We start from the raw sequence: 26,741 nt of genomic DNA, 5'->3' as shown, positions 1-26,741 counted from the left end.
TCAATAAGTCATACAATTAATAAATCTCTTTGATGATTTTTATTTATTAATATCCTTATCTGTCTGTGTTACTTTTTTCCTGCTAAGAGGACAAATTTATTAATTGCAATTTTTTTGAAGAGATTTGAGTGGTACTGGATGGAAAGGTGTGTTTTTACGAGGGGTTTTTAAATTCAGGCAATGTCATTTAGGCATAAGACAAGGGACCAAATGGGCAATGTTTGGGAGGATGGCAAATAAAAATGGTTTAAAAGAAAAAGTGAAGGAGGAAATAATGAAAATCATTTCACGAAATTGATATTTCCACTTCTGTGGATAATGTGATTATGCTTTTTCTTTGTAATTCTTTTATTTGTGAGGAAGTATAGCCCCTCGATTCGGGATCTTGAGTTTGGGCTAATGAGTGGAAAATTGTAATTAAACATTTAGCTGTTTTTAACTTCTATCCAGTTGGAAAAATTGTCAAATGCAATGAGTCAACGAAATACGCTCAAAAGTACTTTATTGAATTAGTACTGAATAAAGGGCAATTCATTAGCGAAAAATTATTGTTTCTATCCGTTCTTACAAATTTTTGCTAAAAAAATATGAATATTCGCTAAATTTTCGAAATATTCAAAATATTCGCAGAATATTCATGATATTCAAAATATTCTCGATTTCTGTTCTATTCACAATATTCGGGAAAATTGTATTCCCACTACATTTATGAGGTGCCCTTTGGTATTGGGAGGCAACTGGAGAATCTGGAGAGGATTAACGTTGGATTTCAATTAAAAAGTCGCGGTTGAAATACGAAATTGGAAATTCCGCTCCATATCCTTCAAGAGGAAAAAAAAACCATCGCAATTCTCAATTTTTACCCTGAAGAGTATTTTTCAGAAATCAATTCCCAATTCATTATTCATGGACAATAGTTCGTTAAAAAATGATGCAGTTTTTTTTTTGCTGTTGTCAATGGAGATGAATTGTCTGATGGGGATTTTGGAAAAGAGGAAAAGTGATGGTGACCAATCGTACATTTACAATGGAACCATTATCGTCATTATTTTGAGAGATTCCCAAATCAATTCCACGAGGGTTGTTCACCCAATCCTCAAGTTAATTGAACTCTCGGCCATTTTCGAGGCCAGTAACACGTGAAATATACTCATCTTTCTCCCCAATTTCTGCCACGATGAGGGATGAAAAAGCGAAATGGCAAAAAAATCAAAGCTAGACATCATTTGGCGAATTGACCCCCAACTCACTCTCTTGACTCTGCCCAACCCATATTTATATAGTCACATTTTCCATCATGATAAATAAAAAACCTCTCCTCAACTTCAAAGGTTGAAAATATTGGCACATCACTATGGGATTCAGCCAAAACCTGCACTCTTCTGACTCCTCAAACATATCCCTCAGGATACCATCTATTCACCTGCCGAACACACATTTATTTTTGACCATGCGTGAATTTAATTTATTTTTCTACCTCCCCCTCTTGTAGAAAATTTTCTCTATTCTTATGCATGAGAAAGTTCAAATATTCCAGCATTTGCTCAATTCTTTAAAAAAAAATCCCTTCCCATTCAATCCTTTATTCCAAATCAACGGGATGTTGTAATAGATACTTAACCTTATTGCATCTTAATGATTTCTTTCAGATTCCTGTACTTTTTTCTCAACACTACGCATATTTTGTACTATCCATAAAAAAAACATGCTCCCGTACTTCTCAATTGAATCTTCAATTCATTCAGTATTGTGTTTCATTTGACTTCCGGCAATAAGATGCTTTGTTGTTTTTTTGGGCCTCTTTTACAAGGGAAATAAAAAGAGCTCAAAGAGTTTAATGTGCTCACCTTGTTCCATTTTTATTGTTAAAAATCTTAATTTTATAAGGGGTTTAATTAAACACGTGGGCTCTTGATATTTTGGATCAGAAACTGAGTTCGGTCAGAGCCTGGTTTTGAAAATAACCACTGTACAAATGAGTAGTGAAAAATTAAATTTAGTCAGCAGAAAATCAAATTTAATCAGTACTCAATTTACATTTTTAATCGAAGAGAAAAATGTCATGAAATCGAAATTATGATGTTCATGAGAAGAAGAAGAGTCCGCAAGAGCTGGATAGTGGATAGGTATATGCAATACGTCAGAGAAAGAATGAGACGGAAAGTTTTGATTATGATGAAATTTTCTTAATGTAAAAAAGGTATGCCAAAACCATTAATAGCATTACCTATGTTTTTATCAAGCAAGTTTTTTGCAACCATTTTATATCGTAATAAATAAATAAGACTCATTGAGGATTTGGTTGGCCGAAATTTAAAATTTTATTGATCAAATTTAATTCTTTGTCTCCGGCACACTGTTAGATAGGAAAAAATTTAATGAAATCAAAATTTGCGTCCTTTCCTTCACGAGATTTGCATAAGTCTGTCCCACTCTTTTGGACTCAAAACTACATTGAACTAAATTGAATTTGTTATGACGTTCAAAAGAAGAAGAAGAAGAAGAGTCCGAAAGAGTGAAACAGACATATTCAAAACATCTGAGAAAGAAAGGGATGTGAATTTCGATTACATGAAATTTTTCTGACCTAAAAGGTGTATCAGAACCATCATAGCCTAAATTTAAAAGTTTATTGAATAAAAAGATTTTATAGATTGAGCAAACACCATAAAAATAGAATGCCTTAGCCCACCGTTTTTTATTTTTTTTTTGTCAGTAATTGACCATTTCTATTCAGAAATTTGTTAAAAAATTATCAACTTCATATGAGAAATAGGTGCTTTTATGAGGAAAAATTCAATATTGTTAAACTTTTTCGCATAAAAGCTTTAAAACAAAAATTGGGAACAGTTTTCCAGAACGTTCCTATCGGGAACATCGTCATCCATCAAGTTTTCTTCTGACACTTGCATGCCAGTGAGTTGTCAGCTGAGCGAATTTCCAAAAAAAATTAGTTTTTATTTTACAGTGAAGGTGTTTTTAGATGAAATTAAAACAATTATGGATTCCTTGAGGTGAAAATAGTGCGTGGAGAGAAGAAATGTAGAGGCCGGCAAATTGATAGAAGTGCATCGAAAAACAAGTATCGTTGCTGTTTTAAAGTAGTAATGGTTACAATTTTACCTTATTATCTCTTCCCCTGCTTCCGTTTGCATACGAAACGATTAATGATATTCTTTAGCAATGATTTCGCGAGTGTTTCGATTGTTTCCATTCTTTTTTTTACAATGTGCAAGTATACGCAGAAAACCCTCAAAATTGATTTTCTACATATTTCGTATAATATTATATTTTATCATTAATATCAATGTGTCCCACTTTCCAAAATTTTGTCCATCTTTTCAAAATGTGTTGTTTTCTATTTTGATTGAATATTCTAATTAATTGACTGAAAAATTCTAATAAAAACTGTTAAGATTCTGTTAGAATATTTTACAAGTAATCTTATGATGCAAAAATGAAAATAATAAATATTCATTCGACTTAAAAATGCATTTGAAATTGAATTTTTTCTTAAGTGTCTCCCTTTCCACAATTCACCCTAGCCTCAATTAGATTTAGAATTAAAATTAATAAGATCTTCTCATAAGTAAGTTTAGATTGTGATGCATTTTAAAGCTATCACCAACTAATCAAACGAGAAAATTTAGATTTTCAAGTTTCAATAAGAGGTTCTCAATCGTCAAAGGTTTTAAAATTTTAACCTGAAAAATAATTCAAAATTATTTTCCCATGAGAAAATAAGCCACGCCTCTTGTTAAATTTTGGATGAAAGGAAAAACCGATAGCTAGTCCTGAAGAAAATCATTTCGTAATCGATTAACCTGATTTATTTGAGATAAAAAAAAACTTAAAGATTTAAGTTGAATAATTATGTAATATTTAGTGTCAAAACTAAAGACTTCCTATTTCTAATTAGTGATGCTTCATCTATTCTAAATATGCCTCAAAATTTTCCGTTTTTGAGGATTTAAAATGTCCTTTTAACGGTTTTAAAATTGAAAACCTAAAGAACTCTGATATTTCCAATTCAGTTTCATTGCGTTTGAACTTAAAGGCTCCGAGAAATTTGATACTTTAAAATTCAAGATTTTTACGCATAGCAACTAAAGCTACAGACTTCGTATCAGTACTTGTTAGAGTGTTCCTTATTCGTTAGCCTTCCTGCTTCGGATTGACACTCATCCTAATGTCTTTACCGTTGAAGTCTAACAGAGAAGCCGATTCGTATACGCCTTAAGGATAATCCATTGAGCGTTCACTGCTCCATTTATCCGCGGAATCTAACTAACTACCCCAGCTGAAAAGTGATTGGTGCCGTTGGCTTAGAAGAGTCTTCATCGGGACGGGCGGCTTTCTTCCTCCAACACCTCAGGACACCTAGGCTTGACAGGCCTACTGCAATCGTAAATTACGATTTAACCCTTTATAGATTGGGTAACCGGTAACCTAAAAACAATTGCTTTTTATCACGGTTATCTAAAATTATGTCTTGCTCTAAAAAGTTAGAAAAAATTATTTTTTTCTGATCCTGTCGTCCTTAAAGGGTTAATCTTTAAGGGTTAATTTAAATATATAACGCTTGATGATTTATCTCACTTTATTTATTTTTGCGGAATGAAAATTTTTGTTGAGGGCGTGGTCTAATTTTAGTGGTTACGGACTTTTTGAGTCCTATCCCAGATGGAAATCGTGTTTGGTGATGAGTCTGTTCTGGCGATTTATTAAAAATTCATTTTTCCATGTACGCACATCTTCCGGAAGGTAGAAGTAGAGCAGTGGGCATAGCCAAAAATCATTTTTGAAATATTTTATACAATTCTACCTCCTTCGAGAAGGAAGTTACTAATCAACTTAGTATCTACAATAATGATTTCGTACAAATTTATTCAACTCTACTAATCCGATATGACTTGAGATGACTTTTCTTACGACTGAACATTCTAGGAGTACTTTATGAAGTTCAATAAATCCAGTAAAGCTGAAGCTTCCTTCAAGGTGTTGTAAATTCATTTCACTTTCAGGAACCCCATCCCCTAAAGTGATTTACAAATTATCGATTGAAATTTCTTCTGTGCACCCTACAACAGATTTAATCATATGCACGAGCTCCGCTGAGCGTCTGTCATCTCAACAAGACGGTGTTGTATTTCTTTTTATTTTCGAATAATGAATTTTTAATGCATGAAGCAAATATTGAACAGCGCAAGTAATTCCTCCGCGGTTCATCTTTTTGTATGTGGAAATAAATCCTGGAGGGAAATCCCTTCTGACGTTACGTAATTAGAGAGACAATTCGCCATGAATATTTGTTGTTGAGTTTCCACTGTCATTCTTGATCCCCATCATCGTCATTTCCGGCTGACGGTATTCAAATAATGATAAAAATACACACTTCAACTGGATTACGCGAATTTTTGCCCGAAAAAGGAGCCACGAGAAGGAGGTTTTTATGTGTTTTGAATAAATATTTGAAGTGAATTATGTGGGTTTTAATGCTAGAATATTTCCATCATCGTGAGAGAAAGATATTGTTATTTTCATTTAGTTCCAGGGGATAAAATTGCACGGGTATTATACTCTTTCAGGATGTTCTATTTGCACTGCATTTCTCTGTCAGGGATTCAAAATCTCCCTTCCATAGCAACAATGGATAACAATAGACCCTGGGGATCTATTCATCGATTTTCATAATCACCAGAAGGAATTTTTAATTTTAAAGTGAAAATCTCATAATTGAACATCTCAATATAACTCACTATATCCCACCCCATAAACACATTTTCTCAATGGGGTCTTTATCATTGACCAGCAAGTGCGTATCCGATAAAAAAATGCTGTATTGAATAGATTGAGTTGACAATTGTGTATCTCCTCCAGAGGCAGTCTATCGGAAGTAAAGCGATTAAGTCTGCCATTTTATGATTACACCCTGGCATCGTTGTCGTCCATTTGTCAATAATCCTTAAGTCCCATACCAAAAACCAAACCTCCGGAAATTCCCTGAAATCAATGACCTTTGGAACCCAGTGTACTTCTTCCCTGGATCTCACAGAAAATATCGATATTAAATAGCAAATTGATGTAAGAAATGCTTTTAATCATGCGAATCATTCCAATCAAGTAAACAACAATTTGGTGGATTCCTTTTTGCCTCATGGACCATCCACCGCATTGTCCACTGCACCAAATTAGAGGAAGCCCAATTTTGCCCAAAAGTCGAGGGGTGGTCCTTCCGTAATTGGACGAATGAGGACCGTAGAGAAGATGAATAGATGCCCCACAGAACGCTTGAGTAAGTGTCCGACTTTGGCCAGTGGCACTTGTCCAGGGAATCCCCTCAACTAAATCACCTCTAATGCTGTGCACGACCTTTCGATGATTTCATTAATCAATGATTGCGTTTCGATGGAAATTGATGAATAGGGAATATGTGACGCTTTCGCCTATAATTTGGCTACGTAAGCAAATAGGGGGCATTCCCTAATTGAAGTTGAAATTCCTCAGGGAATTACTTTCCCGATTTAATGCATTATTCACTGAAATTTACTGACTTCAAGCAAAGAAATAAATAATAATATCATGAAAATATAATGCTTTTCCATATTCTATTGTTGTTGATTGACGACATTCCGAAGATCAATACATGTTTGTTTTTTTAAATCTTAGAAAATAATATTGGCTAGAATTATTCATTTTAAAAATTAGGCCACGCCCCTTATTAAAAGGCATAGTTAATTGAAGTTCAAATTTAGGATTTTTTCAATATTTTACACCAGGGTGTTGCGGTTTTCTGCAAGTAAATCATCACTGGATCAATTTAGATCTCGTCACGATATGATTGATCACAATAAACAGATAAATAAGCCAGGCCTTCAGAATCAGGATTTTAAGAAAATTGCTGAAAAGACCTTGGCCTGAAAATTCGAAAACTTAACTGGAAATGCAACTTGAATAAACTTAATAAATAAATTGAATGAACTTTTTCGTAGGTTTTACTTTAATATCTGCATCCTAATCCGAATTTGAAAATTATTTACTCGTATTTTCCAAAGTGTTTTAAAGAAATTAAGGTTATTGTCTTAAAAAATTGACAAGAATATTGAAAAATAAATAAACGTCTAGAGGTAGATCAGCGAAAATCATACTTGTTCTGTACTATTTGTCTTGTAAGCCAGTTACTTAGATAAGTATATAGGGCAAAAGTACAATATATAAAATATTCAGAAAATATGATAAAATTAAGGGAAAAAGGGAAAATAAAGGGAGAATAAAGCAAATTTGATGAATAAAACACTCAAATTCGGAAGTAAATAATTATAAATGGTCAGTAAAAATTTCATGTTGATCGGTAAAATTTGAAAATGGGCAAGAAAATGATTCATAGGGGTCTGCTCGAAAACCGAAAGTCAAAATCTCAAACGCCATAATCTAAAATGAGTTAAAATCCCGAAATCCCAAAAAGTCAAAATTCCGAAAAGCCAAAAACACGAACGCCAAAATCCCGATGAATCATATTTTCGAAAAGTAAAATTCTAAATTCTTAAAAGTGTCATGGCGGTAATAGCTACTCCTACGACTGCACTTGCGCATGTTGAAGGCAAAGGAATATTTTCAGTGTTTTGGAAAACTATTTTACACATTATTCTTCATATAAGTTCATTCCTTTCATGATTTTGACCATTCGAGGTTTTGGCTTTTCGGAATTTCGACTCATTCAAGATTTCGATCCATCCGGAATTTTGGTTTTCTGAATTTTGGATAGGACCGGGTTCATAACTTCTTGATTTTTTCTTTTCTTTTGCTGGTAATTTTTACCAAAAATACTGTTCAATTGATCCAATCAAATGGATCAATAAATTAATTGCGTATTAGGACCGATTCAGTCTCAATTCGCAATTTGTTAAAAAAATTAAGGCCGTTAGAGAAGGATTAAATAGCAGTATTGAACATACTCCCGACCGAAAATTTTGCATTTTTTGATAAATTGTACAAGAATTTTCTTGAGAACAAAAAAATTTTGCGATGTGATTTTCAGTTGAGGCCTTTAAAATTATTTATTATTTATGAAAAAAATATTCTTTTCATTTCATTAAGTATATTTTCGTCAATTTTTCCAATAAAATGTATAGATTTAAAATAACCGTCTCTGAAGCAGCCATTAGGTAACAAGTGTGAGATTTCGCTTACTCGAGACAAATTTTGATAGCTTTAGTTATTTGCCGTTACGATCGCTAGTGCTGTTTTTGAATGATGACCGTTGAAAAAGGAAGAAGAAGAAAAATTGCGGAATTGCAGAATGAAATTTTGCATGGTTTTGAAAAAATAATAAAATTGCTTGTTATTAAGATTCTTGAGACCTTCAGGAACTGGGCTAAGCCTCCAGTCTGAAGCCGGCATAACTCGTCGGTTTAAAGTTTAAACGTTCGAACTTCTAACGGGTCTCTTCCCGAACTTTTGAACGGGAAGTTCGGTTCGAACTTTCTAACGGGTAAGTTCTTTCTGATTTACCTTCGAATCGGTAAAGTAAAAACCTCAACTGAAAAGAGCTCTCAAATCGGGAAGAGTTATTACCGAAAGAGAGGAATCGGTTAGTAAATAAGCTCTATCGAATATTTATAAATTCAAAAGAAATAATGGAATTTTTGGATGGATAGATAGATAGTCTAATTAAACTCTTACAAGATTGTGTATTATGAGCCAATTCGGCCAATTCTTTTAATTCTAGGATACACCTTTTTTATACATTTTAAAATATTACAAATTTTCAATGCTAAAAAATAGAACATTAAGTTGCTTTCAGCACTTCCCAAAATTTCATAGTAAGATACTGCAAATATGGGTATAATAAAATCATTTTCATCTAAATTGTTAATCCTAATGCAGAAAATAAGGATAAGAAGGAGAACGATAATGTGAATAGTGAAGTTCTATTTTTTCGTCGATGAAAGTGAAAGTTTATCATTGCGTCAAGCAACTCTATCAAAGTCCCAATGAAAGTTATGCGCCGTCCTTCCGGCACAATATTTTCCTGGGTATCATCGCATAATGCGGGGGTGTGGAGAAAAAATGGAGGCGACATATAAATTCAAACAGGATGTCCCGTCCGTTTGTGCCGTTAATGGCTCGATGTTATCAGAAAGTTTCAGCAATGATGTGCCAACTTAACGGCTACCATTTTCCTCAGTGGCATAAAGTGGCTTTTCTCTAGTGTCTACGATGTCACTGCATATACATAGCTAAATGGCTTGTATCAGCTTTGTTCTTCATTTTACTACACTCATAATTTTTCCCTTAATATCCTTCGAGATGAATAAAAATCTTAGTGCAAAATATATACGATGTAAAGCTGAGAAAGGGATTAAATAATAATTTTTCTATGACTCGATTAAAATTTATGAGTTCGCATATAGAATTTACATTTTTTGGCCTCTGGGTGAGGGGAGAGAAAATATGACGCCATAAAAATTACTGTGTAAGTCATTGCAATAAAGCAAATAGCTCTTTCAATACATCAACTAATTCTTATACACGGAATTATTATTGACAATAATGTAACCTATTTCTCCTCACGCAAATCTTTAATACTCATTTTGCAATATTTTATTAAATCGCACGTAAAAAGATGAATCGGAGAGGGAAGCATTATCCTTCTTTAGTAGAGAGAGTATATGGGTAAGATATTGATATTTAGATACTTGGGAAAATAAAGATTAGGGTAGCTAACTCACCCCAATGACTATAAAATTTGTGATTTTCAGTATTAACATATTTTTCTTTTCAATACACGTATTTATTGTAATCATACTTTAGCAGATATGATTGGCTCTTGCAATGATTCATCAATTTTCTTGGGAAGAGCATAAAATTGGAACTTCGTCTTCTTCCAACATAAATTTCTAATGTTATTCATAAATTTGTATTTGATGGATTGAAGAGGGAGGATTTATTTCTGCTGTATTTGTTCACGTGATGAAAATTCTACAAATTGCTTATTGGAAAACATTTCTACAATATTCAGGAAAAAAGGGAAAAACCCTAATTCGATTATCGAATTAGAAAGCGGATTTATTATATGGCCCTATATGATTTTTGGATTATTTATTTTCAATTTGTGTAAAAAAAACAGACAACATTTCTATGTCAGTCTCGTTTTGAACTCTATAGGGGAAAGTGCCCATGCTTGATACCATTGGAAGCTTCGTACTGGTTATTTTATCCTCTGTTTCTCAATAAGCATGACTCCGCAATATATTTTAAAAACTGGCCACTTTTCCATAGTTTTTAAAATATGGTTGCTATGAGTCACATATATATTGTGAAACATAGAAAATTTAGTCATTACATCAAGCATGGGCACTTTCCCCTATACTGGTAAAATGGACTAATTGTGAACCGATTCTAATCCTGAACTTAGAAATTTCCTCGCATTACAGATGAACAAAATAAGACCACGAAAAAGTATAAGGCCTACACCTTTGGTGTTTGAATTTGGATAACAAATCGTTTTACAACAGTTTCCAGGATTATTTTTTTTAAATCTTTTTCTAAATATTTCTTTATTTTTTATTTTAAAATTTTATGTATTATTTTTATAGGAATATTTATTGATCACTTATGTCCATCTTTGATTTTCTGATCTTAGGATAACCCTTTCAGAAACATTTTGACTGAAATTGTGCAAAGTTTTGAAAATCCTGGAGCGGAATATGGCCAACTGAAAATTTCAAAATTTATTATCTTCTAAGGCAAGAGAGACAGAGGCTTCAATTTTTTCCGAATCTTCATGAACTTTCTTACAAGTTCAAAATTTTGAAGATTTTGATAAAGAAAAGAATCCTTAGAAAAAATTGAAATTTTGAGCATTTCTTAAAGAATGTTATACATATTAATGTATAACCGGTTTTGAATAACCTGTTTTTCAAAAAATTGTATCTTGTGAAAATTGCACATTTTCAGAAGATTTTACATGCATTGAACCCAAATTCTGAAGACATTCTCCTCTCTACTATAATCCTTGGGGTAAAAAGTAACAAAAATCTCCATTGAGAAACAACTACAGTGGAACCTCGATAGAGTCAACCCACGATAAAGTCAATCTCCAATAAAGTCAACAGTTATTTTTTTGCTCTACGGACTACGATAGAGTCAACTTGAACCCAAATTGACTCCGATAGAGACAACTTTTCCATTAGGGGGAAGTGGGGCTACTTTGAGCTGTGGGGTTACATTGATATTTGATTTTTTCGACTATTTTTAAATAACGCTGGTTATTACGATTATTTTATTTAAATCTACAATTGTTTTGTCTATACAAATAACATTATTTTAAAACCCAGTTTCCTTAAGAAATATGCGAAAAATTCGTATAACAATGTAACCCCACAACTCAATGTAGCCCCACCTCCCCCTATTATTGGACTAATAATATTGTATGACTTTTTTGAAATTAAAATCAGTGTTTTGGTGTATGATTGTAATCTTTTTAACACAAGAAAAACAATATTATGATAAAATTCGTATATTAACCGTGTAATCAATTTTCGACAAAGTAATTTTCTTTTCATGATTTTAAGCATTTTGACCGATTGAGAAAAGTTCTCTCGTCTTTTATTTCATGTCTTAAGATTTTCTGATTAAGCCCTATGATCCCGTATCACATATTTTCCTGTAACCACAAAAAAAAAACGATTTTTTGGTGAATGGTAAGGGTAGGGAGGAAATGAGGGTCATAATAATAATCCCCAGGTTGACTTATTACGGGGTCATCTGAAGACTCCAAGTAGATATCTCTAACCATTTAGCACTTATTTTTCAGAACAAGATAATGAGAAAAAATGGATTTATTGCCCTTTTTGTTAAATTTAGAGCTATAGTTATGTCATAACATAACGAAAGGAATAACTCTATCAATCTCTTCTTTTATACAATAAAAGTTTAAAATAAATTCTAATTAATACCGTTAGTTGCATTAGAATTTTTAACAATTAAATGTCTACCGGAGCTCTTCTAAAAAAAATTAAAAAAAAAGGATTCTTTAAGACACCATTCCTTTATCTTAACATCGTGGATGGACCCAAATATTATTATAATAATATTTTGAATGATATAATAATATAGTTGAATATTTTGAGTGCAATTTTGAAGTACAGTGGGACCTCGATAGAGTCAACTAATTATTTCCAGGCTTGTTGACTCCATTGGATTCGGTGACTCTATCAGAGTCCGAAAAAATGAATTAAAATGTGAAATTTTGATATAAAGGGATATTATTTTGTGTTTGTACTAGATAATTGATAAATTTAACACGAAAGTATTACATGAATAGTAATTGTTACTGAAGATACTTACTAATAATAAAAACATTCTATAAAATCATTCCTTAATCTCCAACTTTTGCCCTAACATACGACTTTTTTGGACCATAGGGTGTAGAATTTATGGGTTAATTAAATAAAAAGGACAGATAATCCTAACCGGCTTATGTAGGTGAGATTCTTAACGTGAGCTAACTCGGAGTGCATGCAAATTCGATTTAGAGCTGAAGTTGGGAGACGCCATTCAGTTATCTTGAATCAAATTCGTGAAATTATACAAATTTTGTATTTAAACCAAAATATCAAGGATTTGGATGAACTGACAGAAAAGTGATATATGGGTGAAATGTAGACCAGAATGTTCTCTATAATTTTCCTATAGAACATGATCTCATCGATTACTCAGAAGCCAAGATAAGCGAGGTTTTTTGTTTCTTAACTCGTTTTTTCATCCAGAGTTCCCCAAGTAGTCATTTGTTGAACTTCAACTATATCAAAGAATTGTTGTCTTTTGTGGGACTTTCCATTTAAAACCCTATTTTAAGTGTCTTTGTGGAGTAGAGGCAGTCAAATTGGCATCTGAGTGATTTCAAAGCGTTATTATGGGAAAAATCAATTTTTTCACACTTAAACGGCAAAATCGGAGTGATAGCGTAGTCTGATCGGAAAATGATGTATGGACGAAATGTAGAGACAAATGTGCTCTACAATTATGTCGAAGTAATCATCAAAATCGGTTTAGCGACAGTCGAGATAATTGAGGTTATGTGATATTGAAATTGGTTTTTCGACTGTGGCGCCCCTGGTGTTGGTCCAACGAAGTTCAAATATTCTAGAAAGTTGTAGCATTTGGTGAGATCTTTCGTTTAAGCCCTCATTCATTAAAATCGGTTACATAGAACCGGAGATATGATTTTTTGAATTTCGTGAACTTTGACCCCTCATATCTCCAGTTCTGTTTAAACTACAGCGCACTTACGCACCATTTTGGAAACGTCCTAGACTGGACTACAACATACTAAAATTTCATTAACTTGCACAAAGGAATTTTTGAGAAAAATGATTTTGAATTTCGATGAATTTTGACGCTATCACAGCGCCACCTGTGGTGACTTTTTGAACTTCCATCTGGAAGTGCTCATCGAGACGAAACCAAAAAGGTAAAATTTAGGTCGCTATGTTAATTAGAACCGGAGATAGAGGCCGGTCAATGTTCGAACTTTGACCCCTTATAGCTCGGGTCAGGGGTTATGGATCGACTTAAGGTTTTTTTTGTTTGATAGGTATAATCAACGGCTACAACATACTAAAATTTCAGCCCGATTGCATAAGGAATTTTTCAGTTATTTAACTTTTAAGATTTAAAAATTTTCTTTTTAATAATAGCGCCCCTAGCGGTGGTTTTATGAACTTGCGATGTTAGAAGGGGAAGTGGCATTTCACGAGAGCTTTCCAAAAAGCCCTCACTTTTTAAATTCTGACAATTAGAACCGGAGTTATGGCCATTTTAAGAAAAATTTTTTGGACCCTTATAGCTCGGGTCAGGGGGGTCGGGGGACCTTAAGTTTGGTACTGATGGAAAGCTCTAAGGCCCAGCTATAACATACTAAAATTTGAGCCCGCTCGATGCCATAGGGGCGGAGCTATTGAGAAAACAAAAAAAGGGGGGTCTTCAAAATGGCGGAAGGAGGGGTGGGAGGTGGGGGGTCAATGCACCAAGTTGCAATTTTCATACGATATTTAACCTTTGCCGAAAACCGCAAGTCGATATCTTTTTTAGTTTAGGAGCTATTAAGCTCCAAAGAGCGGCCGGACGGCCGGCCGGCCGGACGGCCGGCCGGGAACGTAACTTAGCCCCCCATATATTCGTGATCAGGAAGTGGCGAAACACATTTTGGCCAAGTTTGAGCGCGATCAGACGACATGAAATTTTGTTAGGATTATAGTAGGTGAGATTGTTAAGAATCTCACCTAATATTCTACTATCGTATTAAATTTATCAATCATCTAGTACAAACACAAAATAATACCCCTTTATATCAAAATTTCACATTTTAATTCATTTTTTTCGGACTCCGATAGAGTCACCGAATCCAATGGAGTCAACAGGCATGGAAATAATTAGTTGACTCTATCGAGGTCTCACTGTATTTCGAAATTGCACTCAAAATATTCAACTCCCGAAGTATACGCTTAATGAGAAACAATGGTATAGGGGTTACAGAGTTCAAGTTTATCATCTTCCTCTTCTCATTCAATTTTTTGCATTGATCTTTTGTTGAATAATTCTTATACTTAAAAAAAAAACACTATTCTAGTGCAACCGAAGCAGAGATAATTGTGGTGTATTATTTGTGAATAAATAATGAGGAAGTAGGCAGATAAATTCACACAGTTGAGTGTCTTTGTACTAAGTTGAATGGGGAAGTGGCATCGGAATCTCTTTGTTTGACTTTATAATAAGTTCTAATTTATCGTGTGTAAATATCCGGTGAAGAAAGAAGGCAACATCTCAACAACAACCCCTCGAAAATGCATATTAAGGTGACAAATTTCGTCAACATCAAATGTCTCCATGATTTTTTTTTTAGTGGATGCCTTCCTCTTTCCAAAACTCCTTTGACACAATTTTAAGGTTCACTAAGCGAGAAAAAAAGGTGGGTAGATGTTGGGAAAAAAATCCATGGATGAGTGACACAAATGGGAAACCATAATTGCATAATTTTTGTCAGTTTTTCACTCCTTGTAGAAAAAAAAAGTCGCGGACCATCCTTTGGTAACATGGGAACTCATTAGATATTCCAATGCACTAAGCCCATCGACAATGGCATCTTGCACTGTGTATGACGTGGTTGAAAGCATTCGTGATTTAGAGAACAAAAAAAGTGCCTATTGAAGTAAAAAAAAAACTCTTGAGTACTAGGGGATGTCCAGAGTAAAAAATTGTACGAAAATCCCTGAAATTTTTTTCTTCACCATCACTCCCAGAAAAAAAGAAGTCCCCTTTGGAAGGAAGCGCGAGCAACGACGCGGAATTGAGGGGTGCAACGGGTTTTTCATTTTTTTTTCCAGCATCTTCACGTTTTTTCACCATTCTTTGTGTCTATTGTTTTGTCGGATAATTTTTTTTCTCGCCATTGAGAATGATTAAGGAAAAATCTCGAGGCGCCTTCAACTCACTATCAGTGCTATGCCAGTGATTATTGAATACAATAATGGGCATGTTGAGTGGCAAAATGAAATTTTCCACTTGGTTGTGACATATTAAAACCATTGCGTGATAAAAGAGGGCGAGGATGAGGAATCTTCATGTTTTGCGACGCCAATAACAGGAAACGTGTGGTCCAAGGGGATATTATCTTAAAAAAATGGAAATTTTGTAATCTGGAACTGGAGGTAGGGGAAAGTGGCACACCTGTGAATTGGGCACCTTTGAAATCGGGCTTTTTATCCTATTTTTAAATAAAACTGAGCCTTGTCATGAAGTAATTTAAATTGACAAGTCGTCAGTTAAATCAGCATTTGTCGTAACTTCATTTTTGCAATTTTAGGATATATACATATTTATAATCGGTGTAATTTTGTTTATTAAACGCACTTAAAAAAAGAAACTTTTATAAGCCCATTAAAAATTATTTTAAACAAAAATTATCGTATGTGCCTTTAATTAATAAAAATTTATCAGAATTTGTCGTAACTTCCATTTTTGGGGAAGTTACGACAAATTTTCATACAAAATTTTCTTTAATCAGCATTTGTTGTAACTTCTTTTGCTCGTTTGCGTGGCTTGTAATTTGCAGCAAAATTAAAACGTTCACAAACTCTTCCAAATATCCAAAGACAGTGCGAATAATGCAACATTAAATCATTTTAATTCAATATTTGTGAGAAAAAAGTAAAAAAATCCCTATCACTGCCCATCTGTCATTGATTCAAAACAAAACAAGCGACACGTCGCCCACAATTTATCCAATAAAATTTATGAAATAAAAGCTTTTAGGCACCAGGGATAAAAGTTTAATTGATTTTTTTATTCAAATAAAGGCGCTTATTATTACTAGATTCATTGAAATTGATATAATACATTTTTGAAAATTGTCGTACCTTCCAAGATCTCCATACATTGGAAGTTACGGCTTTAAAAACGATGGAAGTTATGATAAAATCTTATTGTGTTTCATCGAATATATATTTACTTAATATCTCAGCTTTTAAATCATTTTAAAAAGATTTTCACGAGTTAACTTACAGTTTATTAGTGCCACTTTTAATATTTTCACTCAAAAGTATCGCATTCGGGGCTCATTTTTAAGAAAAATAATACTTAACTGACAATTTCGTCTTCTGAAAATTTGTCAAAAGGAAGTTACGACAAATGCTGATTTAACTGACGAAGTGCCTTGTCAAGCTAAATTATATCACGACAAAGCTCAGTTTCATTTGAAAATAAGAGAAAAAATCCGATTTTAAAGATACCCCAATTCAAAAATGCCCCACTTCCCGTTACGGCCAGGAAGATGTTTTTGTGTATTTGGTGGGATTGAAGGGGAATTATGCATTAGGTAACTCTCTTTGGCAACCCATTTTTAGGCATTCCAAAAGCACGTAGGGGGAGGTAGGGCTACTTTAAGCTGCGAGTCCAAACTGTTATACGTTTTTTTTGCACATTTCTAAATGAAGATTGGCTCAAACATAATATAATTTAGTTCTACAAAACGATTAAGGAACTAAATAAAATAATTATAAAGTCCAGTTTCCTTTAAAAATATGCGAAAAAGCCGTATAACAATCTAGCCTCACAGCTCAAAGTAGCAAGCCTGGCAGTGTCACTCATAGGACTACTGAAAAGTATGTAGGTACAGATTTATTCATTTATTTATTTTTATATAAGTGATTGTGAGTTAGTGACACGTGTAGATTTTCGGTCATGATAGGCCTAGGGCCTAAGACCTGGGTATAAAGAGGGATAAATGGAGATAATAAAAAAATAAGCTCAAAGTAGCCCCACCTCCTCTATTACTCTTTCTTTTAATTTCAATTTGTCGTTATTTTTAAATAACTCTGTTTTCATATAATTTTATTGAACCCTAGAAAACTTGAACTTTGGGTTTCTGGTTTTGATATTTAGATTAAAAAAGGAAATGACAATGATGAACGAAGTCCTTTCTATAGAAGAGAGTTCTTGATATCAAGTTAGGAGGAACGTTAGGGATTTGATCAACAATAGGGAAAACCGGAAGTCGTTGGGAAGAGATAATCACTCAGGGAAACACATCAACTATCATCAGAGTTTTCGGCTCGGTCTCCAAGCCTTCATCAGTGGTCAAGTCTTGCAATCCTTCTCTGAGACTCGTTCAGGGTTACAGCAGGGCATAAAAGGGAATGGGGGCACTCTTATTACACTGTATTTTACCAATTTTTGTATTATTTGGCACAATTTTGGATCTTTTTCTTCGCCTCAAGTCTTGCTGGGTATTTCTCTTTGTTAGTACTGTTAGTACTGTTAGTACAGTTAGGGATTTGTCTTGAGGGGATTGGTCGCAACTCGAAATTTAATTAGAATTAAGTATAAAAAATTGTTATTATATAGTCAGAAAGAGAATTTATATTCTTATGACATGAAATATTATTATCTATCTAAAAGAAAGTTTTTTTTTTATAATGTAGAAAATAGAATGATTGTACAGTAGATTCTCTCTCAATTGGGCATTTGGGGCAAAATGTCATCCGGTTTATCGATAGATTTGGGCGTCAAAGCCTTTGTAAATTCCACAAAAAGCGCTCAATTATAAAGAATCACGATAAAATAGGAAGAACTACAGCGAATTTGAGCAAATTAGCTTCATAATTAAACGTGAAAATTGTCAACAAAATTTTTGGCCCGATTGAGAAACAGCCGATTGAGCGAGAGTCTACTGTAAGAAATTGAAAATAATCATATTTTCTAAATTTACGAAGTGTTCAACCCTATTCAAGTTGTCATTAATTAAAGGAATAAGTTCATTATTATTAAAACATTCTGTATATTTACAAACCTTTAATAAATATTTTGAAAATTAGTATGTTTAGATTAATTTATTCCTTTTTTATTTTTTTATGTAGTTTTCTAAAGCCTAGTATTTTCTTACAAATTGTTTTATAAAAATGATCTTTCTTTTTCTAGAAAATTCATATTTCAGATTTTTTTGAAATCTAAAAGCTTGACAATTGTTGACACTCATTCTCGGCATTATGCACTTGACGGAATTATGCACATACAATTATGAAAATTTGCCTATCATTGGGAATCAATTTGTGAAATCATTTTTGAACTACGCCTGAATGTATACTACTTTGTGACGCGGGAAATTTGAAAACACTATGCTTATTTTTCAGAATAAAACTATAATTTATTTTATTAAGGTAATATTTTTGAATATTTTAACAATTTTTTGAGACACGTAGAACAAAAAGTATTATTTATTAGTGCATTTTTCTTGAACAGCTGAATCTTTTTGTTCTGAGTACTCTTAGGGTGAAGTGGTACAAGTTGGACAGGGCTTTTTTCCTGATAAATTTAGTACTTTATTTTGATTTGTATATTTTTAATGCTTTAGTTTTATAATTTTATTCTTGTGCTTAAAAACAAATTTTATACTGTATTTATCAAGAAAAAAAACCATGTTTAACTTGTACCGGCGAATTGTCCAACTTGTATCACTGTACCCTACTCCGCGCAGAATTCGTTCTATGGCCGATTTTTTTCAAAAGAAATCTCCTGCGAGTATGCAAATTTTCTCGATGCATAATGCAATTTCTCGCGTTTTTTCGGTCCCAAAAATATGCATAATCTCGGGATACCGTGTAGTATCAAAATTTTAAAATGGAAAATAGACATTTTGAAAATCAAATAATGTGGCCGAAATTGCAAGCTGTACGAAGTTTGATACAGTTCCTCTATGTCTTTATTAAAATATATTAACACCGTTTTTGACGACTACAAACACGCAAAAACTCTGCTTTATGTCTTTTTCTGAGTATCTCCCCCTTGGACAGGTCCATGGAATGGAAATCTCCTTCATTTGACACCACTCAAAGATTTACTGTGAAAAATGCGTAAAAAAAAAGTTGGAACAAAAAGGACCCTACTTGGCTAAATCTTCTGTTCTTTCTTCAAACCACGTGTGCTGTTGCGAGTAATTCAATTGAGCGTTTTCCTTTAGAAAATTCGCGAGGCCGGTTTGTATGATTTATTCGATTCTCTGCATCATCCTATCCCCTGGATGTTAGCCACCCCAAAAAATATTCCCAATAGCACATTGTGCGAATTAAAGCAATACACTGACAGTTTGATTGGGATCGCTAAGCCGTGGCAAAATGAAACTCGAGGAAGGACAACTTCCTCGGGCTCAATACTCAAGTCGAACAACAATAGCGCGAAAGAAAATAAATATAAATTTCAATAGAAATCGCGAGGTCATAAATGTCAGAATTTACCTTTTCGTCGTGGAAAAATGCCAAATGGGGTGGACGAGAAAATAAGGGGAGGGAATGGCAAAGAAACTGGAATTGAAATCTCTTATTTACACAATTGTGCGATGAGGAGAAAGGAATATCCTGCGCGAAAGGGTGGAAGCTAAAAAGAAAGTTTTACTATTAAATGCATCCAAACAATGAACACGTTCGGCGGATTTTCTATTTTTTTTTCCTTTTGGGAAGTTGTTTTTGGGTAAGGATGAGGAACTCTGAAATTTTATCTTTTCCAATAATACCGTGGAAATCCTGCTGGACAACTTGCTTTTCAGCATTTATTATTCATGGATGGATAATTGATAAAAAATGGCTGATTAGCGAAAACTTGATTTTCGTTCTTTTGTGAAAGTTACTTGGGAGCTGAGGCAGTGAAAGTGGATGAGGGAATCCTGAAAGGACAACAGGTTTTCCGTCGAGTGAAATTCAATTCAGTCAGTGCAATTTTGGTGGGAACGAGATTCTGGTGGGAACTTCTCTTACATCCTCTTGTTCTCTTACAAATGAGGGGGATTTTTTGCATTTTGATTCAGTGTTTGGTGTTAGAATTAGTTCCAGGGGAAACAAAATATTAATTCAAAGACGTTATAGTGAAAAGATTCTGAAATTGGAATAAAATTTCAATTAGAACTATTTGAGCAATAAAGAAAACTTAGTAAATTAGAAACTATTTTTTTCCTAAAGAACTGGATAGATCGTACATTGAGTTACATAAACTTTAGTAAATCAACAAAATTTTAGTTTAAATTTGAATGGTTTTAGGCCAAGAAGAATCATTCCTTCAAATAATTAAAATAATTTTATTACGTTTCATTTCTATATGAAAAGTATCTCGACTGAAGTATATTGCCCAACGCACAATAACTTTTGTTAGTAAACATGTTTTCAAATTTTTCTATGAGAATGGACAAGATGACTAGATCTTGGTTTCATTCACTCTCACAGAAAAGTCAAAAACATATTTACAAAACAATTTTTATTGTGCGCTGGTCATATGTTACGTATTAAATTTTTGTTGATAATAGGAAAAGTATAACAATACTTTTTATTTTGTAAAAATATATATATATGTAGTCGAATTGTTCAATTTTTTGCACAAAATGACTAAGAATGAATCAGATAGAAAATATTTGAAATAAACTATTTTTTTCTTTCCGAAAATGTTTAGAAAAAATATGCAAATTAATTTCAGCATCGTTTTTTCTACATTAAGAAATAATAAATAAAATAAATATCAACATTAAAAAAAAGTTTTTTCAGATTAACAAGAAAAGTTTGTCAAAATGATGTTTTTTTCATATAAAACATAAGAAAAGTTTTATAAAATTGCTGAACATCCTTTTGACAAAATTTAAACAAAATCCATTTCTCTGCTTAACACAACTTTTTTTTCTTCAAAATACTACTTCTCTTATTATTTAACTAAGATCTAAATACGAGAAAGGAACTTATGAAACATAAAAAAAAACTTTTTATTAAAGAATTAATCAGTTTTGTAATTTTTTATTATTAAATTCGAGTTTCTGAAAAAAATCTAACGTTGCTATCACATTAGGACTTTTTCAATTTGTAAATTCAATTTAATTTTCAGATGAATTGTTTATATGAGTATTTTGCATTAAAAATCTTTTGATTTGATAAATTTTCGCTTATTTATTGATATTCTAATACTTGACCTACCAAAACGTGTTTAAAAATGCGAAAATAGCATAAATGTGGTTGCTCAACTAAATTTGAATTCAGCAAATTGAAATGTTAAAATTGCTCATTCATTTCAATTTTATTGCAGTTAAACAAGAAGCCTTTTGAACCAAATTGTTCTTATTAAATTTATTTACTTGTATTTTATTATTATTTGTGGCCGAGAAATAAGATAGGTACAGTGATTTAGTGATAAACTTACGGAAATGAAGCTTTAGTATTAGGAGTAATGTACTAAGTTCCTCCAAAGCCATTCATAGGAAATTATTGTGCCCAGAAATCTGCAGTTTGTTTCAACAAGACAGATTTTCAACAAGACTCTATGAGATTCGCTTCATAAGCCCCTTTGTCTACAAACCTTTCTTCTGGTCTTGGAGATCCTTCTGAATAACAGATAAGTGATTTATAAGGCATTGTAAGAACTATCACACATTTTCCGGAGTCATTCGCAATCAAAAATTTCGCGACACTATTTGAAATTGAACAAATTTCTTGCAAAATGTGTCCTAGCCAGGGTTGGGCGAATTTTTTACATTTTACATCATTTTTTAAATAGTAAAAAAAACCTTTAACATGTGCTACATTTTTAACATGTAAAGTTAAAATGTAAAAAATGTAAAATTGATTGATACCCATCAAATAAAAAGTTGAATCTTTTTACTCAATTAAAATTTCGCTGTTATTAGTAAAATATTTTGCGGCTTTTTGCTGTAAAGTTTGTAGTCTAAAATGCGTGATGAAATTTACTGACAATCCCAAATCAAATTTTCTACTACCCGGTTGAACCAAAGCATCTAAACGATTAATAATTTTTTGAAGTTCTATATCTACATGCTCAAGGAGTATTCCAATTGTTCTGTGGTTTCTGCTAATCAACAATATTGTAAAAATCATTGAAATTAAGATTTATTTCCTACTCTCTTCATAACGATCATTTTTTTTTGGGGATTTTGCTATATGAGGGAAAGTGCCCATTCTTGATACCATTGGAAGCTTCGTAATAACTAAATTTTCTATGTAACACAATATATATGTGACTCATCTCAACCATATTTTAAAAACTATGGGAAAGTGGCCAGTTTTTAAAATATATTGCGGGAGTCATGTTTATTGAGAAACATAGGAAAAATTTAGTTATTACGAAGCTTTCAATGGTATCAAGCTTGGATACTTTCCCCTACCTTGTCCAAGACATCACATGCCAGAAAATAATGTTCATGAAGAGAATCAGTGTCTCCTTGCTAACTCTGATTCTGTAGTAATGAATGTTTCTGTGATAATATTCTAAAAACCATCGCGTTTTATTACTAAAATGAGACTAACGTAATAAACAATAATTCACACAGAAATTATGATATTATATATCGATTTTTAATAAAATCTGCACAGAATCCGAGTAAAAACGATCTAAATCGCTAAGCGTTTCTTTTGAAAGCTGTGCGGATTTTATATTCAATTTTAACCGTTTTGTGCTGAAACTGTGCGCTCTTTATTTGTAATTTTAATATTTTCGTGTTAAAGCTATGAGTGTATTACATACAAATGAAATCATTTTAGGCTTAAGTTGTGCTAAATTTTGTTCATGGCTTTCCCAAGAATGTTTTATTGATATTACTCGAAAGCAATATCAATATTGATTCAAAGATTCAAAAATGCTTAATTTTCCTTTTTTACATTTTACGTATTTTTTTCATTTTTACATATTTTCTTTCACATATTTTTTACATTTTTTCACATGTAAAATGTAAAAGTTTTTTTTTAATATGTAAAGGCACAACCCTGGTCCTAACTAGAATTTCTAGAATTTTCAAGTAAATTATAGAAATCTTATAATGCTCAATTGGCTCAATTGAATTTAAAATTAAATTGTGAAAGTCCTAGTGTGATAGCACCGTAGAAGTTGTTTTTAAAATAAATCTCAAGGATTAGAAATTTATTTCAAGTAATCTCTTTAACCCTTTAACGACGAGACAGTTTTCGCTGACTGAAAATCAGCAATAAAAATGAAACCGATAAGCAAAACTTGTTAAACGTCTTACATCTAACCTTCAAAAAGCCAACAGAGTCTGATTTGGTGTATTCTTTGCCTCAATGTACGATAGGGACAAAAATAGCTTAAAAATTTAAATAATTATTTTGACGATACCAATGACTATTAATTTTGACAATAATGAAAAATATTATCTGTGAGTATTGTAGTTTCATGTTCTACAACGGTTTTGCTTAAAAAAAATTGGAAGAATAAAAAATAAATAAAATCAATTTTTAATATGAGAATTTAAAAATTCGCCATTTTTTAGCTTAAAAATTTACTATATTGCAAATAGTTAGAGACTTGCAAAAAATATCGCAGATTCCTTCAACCTTCTACTTTGCAATTACGTACAAACATAAGAAAAAAATAACTTCAGGTTTTCAGGAAAAATTATTTTCTTTATGGGACACCGGTGTTCCAATCGTCCTTAAAGGGTTAAGACGCTGTTCAAATCAGCAATAAAAAATCAAATTTGAGAAACAAAAAATTAAATATTATAAATCTTTCAATTAAAATTTTAGCAGAAATGATTTTTTATCTTAGTTTTTGGAATAAAAAAAATAAAGAGTTTTTTGTTTTGCGTGGAATCATCTTAGATTTTAATTAGATAAATTAGATCTATTTCTTCTAATCAAAATTTAGAATTTTATTGATCAAGTTTAGCTGACCAAATTTTATTTTTTCTGATTAAATTTAAATTTTTGCTGCACATTTTTTTTGCATTTTTTAAAATCTTAACCTATTTAATCTCAATCACCAACTTTCAAATTCAAGGCTCTAATTTCAATTCAAAATGTTACTTCTGTCAATTGCAAAGTCTCACATTGAGTTGAAACTAAACCATTTATCACTATCTTTAAATCATTTTGCAAAATCCAATATACTTTCAAATATCCGCATAAACAAAAACCGATATGATTGATTTCGCTGGATTTTCACTATGATATCTACCACCCTTTCAATTTGATATTTGATAGGCGTGAAGGAAAATCATTTTTCTGTGCAGTTTTTTCCTCTCAAAGAGCCAAAAAGAAGGGGTAAACCCTCACTCGTCAGTTCACAAAGTCATGCTAGGGAAGAAAATCATCTTCTCAAACTAATACTTCTCTCAACTTCCTGAGGAGTAGCAAAAGACGAATTTATCAGAGACGATATTATAAATTCAAAATATATTCGACATTTGGCACAAGTCAACCTTTTCATCCCCATTTACACATTTTTACCGGGTATTTCAAGCGCTTTATCCTTTGAAAATGGGGAAGATGCTTAAGTCGCAAAAGGACGTCAAGCTGTGTGCCCCTTGAAACATATTCGAACATTTCTATTCTACAGTTTGAATACATAAAATTGCATACATCCTTTCATATGCATATCGATCGATAGAGAAAGGATTGCTCCTGAAAAAAGGATTAAAAAATATGAATTTCCATGTATTGACATTCACAAGTGATTTAGTTCTTAATTCCACTTTCACCCATTGTTGTTCACGAGGATATTTTTCCCAGTTATAGAGTGTAATTACAGGGAAGGATTTTCAGGATAGCAATTTTATGCTGAGACTGCGGCATTTCACAGGGAAAGGAAAAAATAGACTCTGCAAAGGTGGTTTTTAATCTGAATAATAATAATCAATGGGTTTATTGTATTATTGTCGAGAGCTTTGCAGTCGAGTCCTTTTTCATCCTTAGAGCTGCATCGAAATGCAATGGTTCTCAAGTAAATAGTAATCTTCCATTGTGTCCGAATATCAACATACTTGAGTGCGGGAAAGGAAAATATTTATGATGAAAATTATTATTATGCAGAGAAAATCAAGGACCTCGAAGGACAATGGAATTTGAAGACCCATCGCCCTGGTCATCCATGGATTTTTAGGGTTGATCGACGGCTTTCCCACTGAAAAGAACCCACAGCAAGACTGAACAAATTTGTTAGCAGGGTAGAATTTCTTCGGTCCGACCCACTTGAGAAATATTGATGATGGGTCAAGGCGCGAGTTTTGTCCGCAGCAGGACACCCGAAAAAAGGACTGTGTGAAATTCATGAAGAGACCCATTGGATTGAGTTACGCAGGTTTGATGGACAGCTACTCATCGGGACAGTTGGAAGTCCTCCTTGTGGGTCATTGTTGCATGGTAAATTGGTGCTTGATGGACATAAAAGGTGAGTAATGGCTGTTTTGAAGTCGCTAATGGATTCAAATCACCTTGATTAATGGATCTCTCTTCAGTGCTGAAGGGGATCATGGTGCAATGCTCAGCAATTGATCGATGCAGATGGAAAAGACAGCGAGCTATCTCACGTTCTCACAGGACGTCCTAAAGGGTGCCAATCTCAGATGCAAGATACCGTGAAAAATTTTACAACGGTTGTAAATCGAAAAGATAACCTGAAATTTATTAATCTTATGCAATAAGTTTTGAGAAATTAGCGTTTTCTTACTTGTCGATTAACTTTTAGTAACCTTCAATCTTAAATATCCATGTAAGATTGATTTCTATGTTTTTTCTATGTTTTCTTCGGCAGAAAATTCGAAATGATTTAAGAAAAATAATTAATAAGGTAACGTCTGTAATGTATCGGGTTAGATATGTTATACCTTAAATTTAATTTTTCTTGACAGATTCTGTGTATAAAACACATCGAAAATAGGAGATAGAAAGGTTGTAGATCAATTTCGAAATATGGGTTTAGAGAAACAACACACTGCCTTTATTTCCCGTCAAATCATTGCTTTACCTGCCGATTTTACTCGGAGGTTTTTTGAATTGTAACGGTATATTCTAGCACATTCAGTGAAAATCTGCAGATTCTCGGCAGAAATTCTGCCGAAAATCTGCAGATTCTCGGCAGAATTTCTACATAGTAAATCTGCGTAGTCTCCATTGTCTTAACAAAAATATTGTTGATTTATTAAGAAACTGTAGAAATTACAAAGAAAATGGTATGCTCTGCTTAACAAGCATCGCCGTTTAAACATTTTAGATAACTAAAAAGATGCGAGCAAAAATATTAATTTCTTAAAAATCGCCAATCGAATGATATAAAAACACGAAATTTAGGTCGACACTCTGCTTAAAGTTTTCACTTAACTATTCTCTACTTATAACACGGCGTCGCCAAATTCTTTATTTTATATAAACACTGTAGACAGAGTATGCACCAGGATTCGTCAGAAA

This window comes from Phlebotomus papatasi, chromosome 1 (assembly GCF_024763615.1).
Source record: "Phlebotomus papatasi isolate M1 chromosome 1, Ppap_2.1, whole genome shotgun sequence".
In the NCBI taxonomy this organism is placed as follows: Eukaryota; Metazoa; Arthropoda; class Insecta; order Diptera; family Psychodidae; genus Phlebotomus; species Phlebotomus papatasi.
The sequence above is the reverse complement of the archived record's forward strand: the minus strand, read 5'-3'. Positions refer to the sequence as shown.